General features: G+C 36.3%; 1 long non-coding RNA gene across 11 annotated transcripts; it reads right to left on the reverse strand.

Moving 5' to 3' along the window:
- Positions 1-306: 306 nt before the first annotated feature.
- On the reverse strand, positions 307-8,814 carry LOC113276139. Of its 11 annotated transcripts, XR_003324067.1 has the most exons (9): positions 8,597-8,814; positions 8,312-8,363; positions 6,817-6,903; positions 5,175-6,219; positions 5,012-5,094; positions 4,000-4,436; positions 3,866-3,891; positions 3,005-3,098; positions 309-1,674 (listed from the first exon to the last, which is right to left on the reverse strand). It is a non-coding gene; the product is annotated as an uncharacterized LOC113276139 (long non-coding RNA). The 11 variants fall into 11 exon arrangements; XR_003324066.1 differs by having other exon boundaries at positions 307-1,674; positions 3,005-4,436; positions 5,175-5,231; positions 5,299-6,219; XR_003324064.1 differs by adding an exon at positions 7,887-8,126 and having other exon boundaries at positions 307-1,674; positions 3,005-4,436.
- Between the last annotated feature and the right edge of the window lie 427 nt (positions 8,815-9,241).

A 9,241-nucleotide genomic window follows, 5' to 3' on the forward strand; every position in this document is an offset into this window, starting at 1 on the left:
TTCCACAAGTAAACCTCCTTATACTTTGAAACAAGGAATCATCAGATACAAGCATAAAATTTATATTGGTTCAACTGGTAATTTAAGACAACAAGTCTTAGCTGCAGTTCACTCTTCTGCTATGGGGTACATTCAGGGACTCAAGCTAGTTATCAGAGGGACAAAGAACACTTCCACTGGGTTGGCATGAAGAAAGATTTGTACAAATACATTAAGGAGTGTGACATTTGTCAGCAACACGAGATACCACACACACCTCCTGCAGGGCTCCTCCAGCCACTTCCAGTACCTGATCAACCTTGGAAACATATATCTATGGATTTCATCACTGGACTTCCAAAGTCAGATGGCAGAGAAGTCATTATGGTATAGTGGACAGATTCACCAAATACAGCCATTTTATGCCCCTAAGCCATCCTTTCACTGCCTCCTCTGTAGCAAAGGTATTTTTGGACAACATTTTTAAATTACATGGTCTTCCTGCTACCATCATTTCAGATAGGGATAGCATTTTTCGTAGTCATTTCTGCCAAGAGTTATTCACTAGGATGGGCACTGCTCTACACATGAATACAGCATATCATCCTCAGACTGATGGCCAAACTGAGAGGGTGAATGCTTGCCTTGAATCCTATTTAAGGTGTATGACTAGTTACAGGCCAACCAAGTGGATGAGTTGGTTATCCTTGGCAGAATGGTGGGTTCAACTCTACCTACCATTCTAGCTTAAAGATTACACCCTTCCAGGCCCTGTATGGATACTAACCTCAGCAGTTTGGTCTTTTCTCTCATCCTCCTTCCACTAATGACTCTGTTGAAGAGTACTTACAAAGGAGACAGGCCATGGGGATCATTCTTAAGTCCACCTTGGAGGAAGCATAACACAGAATCAAACAGCAGGCTAACAAGAAAAGGTCTGAGAGAGAATTCAAGGTGGGAGATTGGGTTTACTTAAGACTTCAACCCTACAGGCAAAGCTCAGTTCAATTGAGGAGGAGTTTAAAGTTATCTGCCAAATTTTTTGGTCCATACCAAGTTTTGGCAAGGCTGGGCAAAGTGGCATACAAATTGCAGCTTTCAGAATACACCCAGTATTCCATGTTTCTCAACTTAAGCCAAAGATTGGTGCAGGGTTACTTCCCAAAATAGTGTTATAACCAGCTCTAAACTCTCAAGGATGTATGAAGATTGCACCACTGCAGGTTCTGTCTACAAGGGTGATCAAAAAGCACCAGCAGCTAGTAGATCAGATCCTAGTTCACTGGACTCACTCCACGGCTGAGGAAGCAACTTGGGAAGACAAAGAAGCCATACAACAACAGTTTCCTGATGCGATTCTTGAGGAAAAGAATCATTTGCAATGAGGGGTATTTGTCATGGACCAAATTGAGAGAGTATTCTTTTTGCTTGTAGTTCTGTTCTAGAAGTGCCCTTATCTGTTAATGGGGATGCCTTAGTCAAAGTCACACTGTTAGCACGTGCGACTAGTAGTATTAGTACTTGTTTCTCCATTGGATTCTTTTTATGCAATCAGTGAATTATTATCTTTTCTGAAACTCCATTTCTTTTCTCTCGGAATACAACTCTCTTTATCTCTTCTTTAGCTTCTTCTTAACATCTTCTTCTCCAGATCTCTTCTTAATTTCCTCTTGTATTGTAGAACACTACAAGCACCTGCCAAGAAATACAAAAAAATCACATTAGATAGCCGGTAGAGTAGAAGAAAAACGCAATCGAATATCTCGTCGCATCAGCAGATCTCAGCAATCGACAGTTGAGAAAACTCTGCTAAATTTACTCTCGTGACTCAGATGTCATAATTTGACCCACTATTCATCTTTATTTATTTATATGTACCTTATGCTATTCGTAAGTTCAGATCAATGCTTACATATTTTCTTGGGCCAGCAAACACTTCCAATAGTGTAGGGTACCCAAAGTGTAAGTTTAGATGTGTGGAGTTTGCCTGAGTATATGCCATCTGTGGGACCCAAACCCACAACTACATGGTTGAATACCATGTGGTCTAATTATTGCCAAACATAATCTACCTCGTCTCTAAATATCTGCTTGAGATGACTATAAACTTATGTATATACAGTAGGACTTGAGCATTTCAAAGACCAACTCTGACATGTCTAGTTCATTTAAATGATGTTATGCATCTCAAAAACAAATATGATATCAATGATTTGAAAGGATATGGATGTGAATAACAATTTAGGAGTGTAAGAGGCTAGATGCAGAGCCTCAACTGATCAAGTGCTCATTCTAACAAAGTAAACCCCATTTTCAAACTGTCACCTTTAGGCAGGGTGTTGTCTAATTTGTTTCATGTGTTCTGTAAAATAATAATGCATAAATATAAAATTTAGTTAAACAATACAACTGAAACATATAAGATCGAAGATTTTCTGAAAAGAGATATTGACACTGAACATCGGATGGTTAGGCATATAGATTATAGGTGGTGACTGGTGAGATTAGATTCACCACAATATGTATACTACAAAGATGATATGTACGATGCTATTTAGAATTATTGGCGAGACAATCGGCTGCGACATTCTTAGTTTCTTAAAATAACCATTAATCAATATTCTTTGAGAAGAGACTGTGGTTTATTCAACTACGAATTACTTTTTGAATGCCAGATATTTTATAATCATTGTTCCTCGTTAGAGCAGATGAGGACCTTGTAACAAATTTCATACATAGGTGACAAACCATGGTATCTCTCTCACCTTCTCAGACATCTAATTTTTAAATTATTCATCTACTCATAATCCTTAAATGTTTGTGGTAATTAAATTTAATTATTAATACGCTTTGTCAAAGGAATTAACCATCACAACCAAGTTTCTATCTTTTGTCTCTTGAAAACGTCTGTAGTCAGATAGAGTAGCAACAATAACAGGGGGTTAGTCCTCGGGGGAGTTAAGGGTACTAAAAACTAATTTATAAACTGAAATAAACTACAGTAACAATAGATAAGTAGTCTTACCTGACTGGAATTCAAAGGCCTTCTTTACCTCATTGGAAGAGCTCCGATCTTCTCTTTAATTACATGTCTCTTCTAGCAGAAGCTTATTCAGCTGCTGAAGCAAAGAGAATAAAAAAAATCTTAATAAATATTGTTAAAATTAAAGCAAGGAAATACGAAAACTCAACTTAGCAATAGAGATGTTTCTTCTTCCACTGTTGGCAAAGAGACAAAAATTGCATCTTTATTTATTTCATTGTTTTAAAATCTTACCCTGAACCCCTTGCATTGTAGAATTGTCGTTTTCTGCTTTTACAAACAAAACATAGCCGCGCAAAGAGTAATAGCTAGAGCCTAAATGAAACCAAATAACATCTGCTTGTGGATTTTAAAACTAATTAAAAATGCTTATAAACCAAACCAAAATTCCAATAGTAAACACTTCAATTGTGTTACCAGTTGTACTAACACAATTTTAGATCATAGATCTTCATTGATGTTTGCAGATTCAAATATCTCATCTTAGTGTCCCACTGAGCCGCAACCTGATTAAAATATCTCATCTTGGTGTCGACATGATAAGTTATCCAATCTAAGTCATACTCAATACTCTGACATAATAATACATGAAACTAAAAGATGGAAATAATCCAAATTGCAAACCAACTGAACTGTATGCAGCAAATCAGAGATATACATCTTCAGCACACCTTGAAATTTGGCCAGAGCATGTATTTAAAATGACTCCTGTGACCTCAGCTAAGTAATGATAAGTACATAACTTCTATAATTGTTAAGGGCCTATTGATACTGTAGTGTACTTCTAATAACCCAAATATATATATCGAAAGCAAAGAGGATAGAGAGAAATCAAATTCATACTTGGTTGAGAATTCTTGTTTGCGTACCTATTAACAAATCAATAAAATAGTGAGTGAAGATCACATAATAGATGAGAAAGAAAGAGATAAAAAGTGAACTGGAGTAGGAAGTAACACCAGATCTATATTACATACGCGAACCGGGGTTTGTAAATATGGGTTCGCCTGCAAGTTCAATCATCTACAGCCTGCTGCTACTGTTGGATCCGTAGGCTCATCAGTAGCACCTCCATCACCAGGTTTAACATATCTTGGTGCACTTTCCAGCATGGTCTTTACCAACAAAGATCATTATAAACAGACAGCTTCGCTACAGCTTATAATGAACAACTCTCACCAATTTCAATTGATGTCAGTTTCTTGAGACTGAAATAAAATTTATCCAATATTGACATCTCTGACTATTCCTGGTGCGAAAGCTAAACTAACCTAAACAATTTTTCAAAAATATGCAATAAAGCAAAATAAGTTGAGTTAGTGTAAAATCTTCAGGGTGAGCTTGTACATACCTTTGCTAAGTTCCTGCAACCTAAATTGCAATCAACCCACAGTATATCAGTTCCTGTATCAATCTGTACATAGAATGCCTATTTGTCAGAACCTAATCCCAGTCATGAATTGTATATATCCTCAAAAGTTTTCCAAGTCAAACTCATTGAAAACCCGTCACAGCTCATACAATAAACACATCTGAAAAAACTCATAACTGATTTACACAGTTCATCATACACTTCAAGAACAAATATATCTTCACCAATTCAATACAACATATTGCATGTACTCTCACCAACCACATAAATCCCGGTAAAAAATCACCAAGAAAATCACTAAAACCAGAATCAGGTGATATGGATAGGGATTTGAAGTAATGAACACGGTAAAATTCTTGAGAACGATCAGAAAAAGATCGGGGTTTTGAAGATTTATAGTAATAGCCTGAGTATAAGGATCATCAGTGAATGCTTCCATTAACATATTAATGGACGGAACGAAACAAAGCCATAGAGCAATCATATAGAAAATTTAACCAAATCCGTGAGAACTTTCAAACTTTCCCATTACTTGATGTGGCTTTGTCTTTCCTTATAGTTGCGGTGATTCTGTAAGGGAAAAAAGAGAGAGAGAGAGAGATATTGAATTTATTTACCCTGATAGCGTAAACTTAGTCGTCAGTGTCGTTGATGTAGTGTACTTTCTACATCTTCCTCGAGTAATTTGCATGCTAAAACCCTGAGATTTTCAATCCTTTGATTTAATAAATGTACCAAAACCGAATGAAAAAGTCGAACCAATTAGTATAAAAAGGTTACCTGGCGTTAATTTCAATGTGTGGCAACGATTCAAAAGAACAGTAGTTCAACTAATTCCTGTGATGAAGATAAAAAGGTGAGGGAGAATCGAACCAAACAAATCAATTAGGGTTAGAGAACTGACCTTCTTATAACATGTAGGGATTCATCTTCAGAAATAAAGTTATGGGAAACGTTCCCCTCCGACAAAGCAGAGTGTAGAAACCCAAAATTAAAAATGTTCATAAGAAAAATACCCAAGAATGTTTAGATTGCATTCGAATAAGGACACTATATATGTTTTGTGATTTCTACATTTTTAATGGTTGGGAGCTGCAATTTAGACGGAAGAGCACTTGATCCAGCGGAAAGCATTGATTTGCTTGAGCTGAGACATAACATTTAATTTAAACTTCGAGGATGAAGATGTGGTGGAGGGTAACAGCTTCACTTCAGGAGGACTGTATAGAGAGCTACATATAATTAAGGATCTGTGCAACAGTAACTTGAATGATGCTTTACCAACTCCCTCCTAACTGTTTTTTTCGTCATATGGCCAAGCATATAATCAAAATTAAATTCTTATGAAAAGTAATATAATCATTAAGCACTGATGCTACGAAGAAAAAACAATCAATAGAAGCAAAAAAGAAAAGAAAAGAAATAGATTACCAATCACCTTTTCTTTTTATTAATTGAGGAAACGAAACTATATTTACATCCATATTCAGGAAACCTGCAGAAGATCAAACGAAAACATCTGCATTTATTGCACATATCCCTGTTTATCTCCATCAGTCACAGTAGCATCTTGAAATCTTCCCTGAGTCACTTGATACCCTTCTCCTACATCATCAGAAGTTCTAACTGCAATTCATATCCCTTGGGCTTGGATGTCTCTCTGCTGCACATACCACCAGACTCCATACCTCGTTCAAACCAAAAGAAGCAACACCATCACTATCTCTTATGTAGCTACAAACCAACAACAACATTTCTTCATCACCAACTTCAGTACTGTCAGCTCCAACTCAGATTCAAATCCCATTCAAGATTAACACACTGGCTGAAACGGTAAGGTAAAAAGCCTTAGAATTTGCTAAACCGAGAAAACGCTCAATTTGATGAAAAGGCTGACTTTTCCTAAACCCAATATCCTAAATTGCAACATAATCTTATTAGAACCCATAAACAACAGAAACTCCATAAGCGAAATTCAAAAACCCTAAAACAACTAATCAAAATCCCTAGATATCATATACGAAATTCAAAAGCGAGAAATACTGCTGAAAATAATAATAATCGAACCATTTGAAACTAATAAAATTCAGAAATCAAACAGAAATTATAATAATTTGTATTTGGAAGTGATTTCAGAGAGGAGAAGAGGAAAAGGTTTGCTGTGAAGTGGAAAAATTCAGAAAAAGTGAGTAATTCGCTGTGAAGTGGTTAATTACATATAAGCTAGATCGTCCAAGCTGTGCAAAATTTGAGAACTTTCTTTACTCACGAACTGATCAGCCTATAATAAAACGTGGTCAGGAATGTTTCTCTATTTTGATTGTATATAAAATATGAAGTTTTTCTTCTCAGAACTTGTGCATGATCATTTACGCGTACATTAACCTAAAAATCAAAATAGTTTAAGAAAAAAAAAAACTACCCAGATTTGCTGTTTATGATGAAACCTCACAGGTATTGGCTTGAATAGGAAACCTCCATTGGCACCTCTCATCTTGTAGTGTTTCACCTGTAGCCAAATAGGAAAGTGTCTCTAGATAGTCAATCATATGATACAATGGAAACATTTTTCACCAACGCTTGGCATCCTTATTACCAACAATCACAACATTAAAAAAAAAAATACTGAATACTCAGGCGGTGTGACCGAAAAAAGAGCAGTGACAACTAAACATTGCAGAGACGCAGATCAATTGAAGAGTAACGACTACAGAAAAATGCGATAACCTTTTCTAAGAATAGGCAGTGTGAATGAATACTTAAGATGATGTTGGGAATTTCACCTCAACTCTTCTGATCTTTAGGGTAAACAAAGAATAACCAATACACCAAGAGATACGATAAACACTTAATCAATCACACAAGACACATATTTACGTGGAAAACCCCAAATCGGGTAAACCACGGACAAGAACACAATCTATTCAATTAACCACAAGGATGATAACAAAGAAGACTCTCACCTTCCCTCACAGCTCTCACCTTCAGCACAGAACAAGAAATTCACAAAGAGACCGAAAACTAGCTTTAGTTATCCTACTCTTAAGAACTCTTCACAACTGTGTATTAAACACTCCTAAGGTCGCCTATTTATAGTAGACACCTCTTGTTATCCAAGTAACCTATTTCCTAATCTGAATTGGGAAACCATCCTCAACTAGGAATGTCTAACCTAATTAGGTAATACATCCTCAATAAAGAATCCATACTAAAACAGGAAACTACCATAAATAAGACTTTTAGAATTTACTAAATCTAGACAACTTCTAACAGATGAATCATACAATGCATGCCTCTTCTCCTAAAACTTATATTCACCTAAATTGTTGCATAGTTCGGATACGTTTTTGCCTCATGAACACAATACAAAAACAACGTAAAAAACTCTCAAGTTCCATCAGCAAATTGTATCTATCAATTTGATTTGATCCGGATGTTAAGTAGAAAAATAAATACATTAACAATATAATTCTAGGGTTTCTATATGGTTACCTCCTTCTTCTTATATTCCTCCATCGTCTTTCTTCTTCAAATCTCTTACACATAACCCTAAAAAGCACCATATCGTAAAGCGAGAAAATCGCAACAAAAAAATAAATCCCCCATAATTAATTCTCCTGAATGTATTCCAGGATTCCACCCATCTTTTAGTAGCTCTTCCACACAAACGTTAATGGCTTCGTTATTAAGATCCCTTCTATTTTTACGTATTGTTAAATCAATGCGGAATCACTATTAGGGAACACGATAAAACCAAAATCAGGTGATATGGATAGGGAGTTGAGGTAATGAACATGGTAAAATTCTCAAGGGTGATATTCATGTTTTAAGGTTACACAGTATAGAGATATTCATGTTTATGAATAGGGTTAACAGAGTTCAAATTTTAATGGAATGATAAAATTCAGAAATAGTACCTATTTGAGACCGTAAACATCACATCTTATGATTGATCCAACATCACCCCTGCTGTGAATAAGATGGAACAATCAAACAAAATTAAAATAAAGAAACCAAACAAAACAAAAGAACGGGATTTTAGGTTTAAGGTTCGTAAAGAATCGATAGCTAGGAGAAGAAATTGAATTTAGTCAGGGTAACAGCCGATAAGATATATAGAGTTACCATTAGGCAGCAGAAATTGAAAAAACCCCGAAATTTATTGAAAAAACGGTGATAATTAGAGAAGATGAGAAACATACCGGCAATGTTCAATTTTGACTGAGAAGGCGCTTCCATCGAACTGTAAATCAGTCTTAACTAATCTTAAAGATGAGAAAACCCTTACGTCAACCATTAAAAGGTAGCAAGGTTCTGAATTCGAAAGAAAACACGACTAAGAAAACATGGAAATTCATAGACAGGGTTGGCAGAAAGAGACTGGTGAGAAAAGAATTAGATAATTCGTCAGCAGGAGTAGTCGAGTTGCGCGGGCCAAGCATAATCCCCCGGTTTCGTGAATTTGGGGATTTGAAAAAAAAAACACAACCAATCATTCCTGGCCGTCCAAACAAAAAGTCCATCCGGATGATTCCGACCGCCAGATCAGGGACCCCGTTAAATCCTGTCCCTTTAATGACTCTCTAATCCCAGAGTCAAAGTACACCTTTTTATGGAAATTCAGAGACAGGGTTGGCAGAAAGAGACTGGTGAGAAAAGAATTAGATAATTCGTTAGCAGGAGAAGTCGAGTTGCGCGGGCCGAGCATAATCCCCTGGTTTCGTGAATTTGGGGATTTGAAAAAAAACACAACCAATCATTCCTGGTCGTCCAAACAAAAAGTCCATCCGGATGATTCCGACCGCCAGATAAGGGACCCCGTTAAATCCTGTCCGTTTAATGACTCT

The sequence above is a fragment of the Papaver somniferum genome, chromosome 4, assembly GCF_003573695.1.
Source record: "Papaver somniferum cultivar HN1 chromosome 4, ASM357369v1, whole genome shotgun sequence".
Taxonomy (NCBI): Eukaryota; Viridiplantae; Streptophyta; class Magnoliopsida; order Ranunculales; family Papaveraceae; genus Papaver; species Papaver somniferum.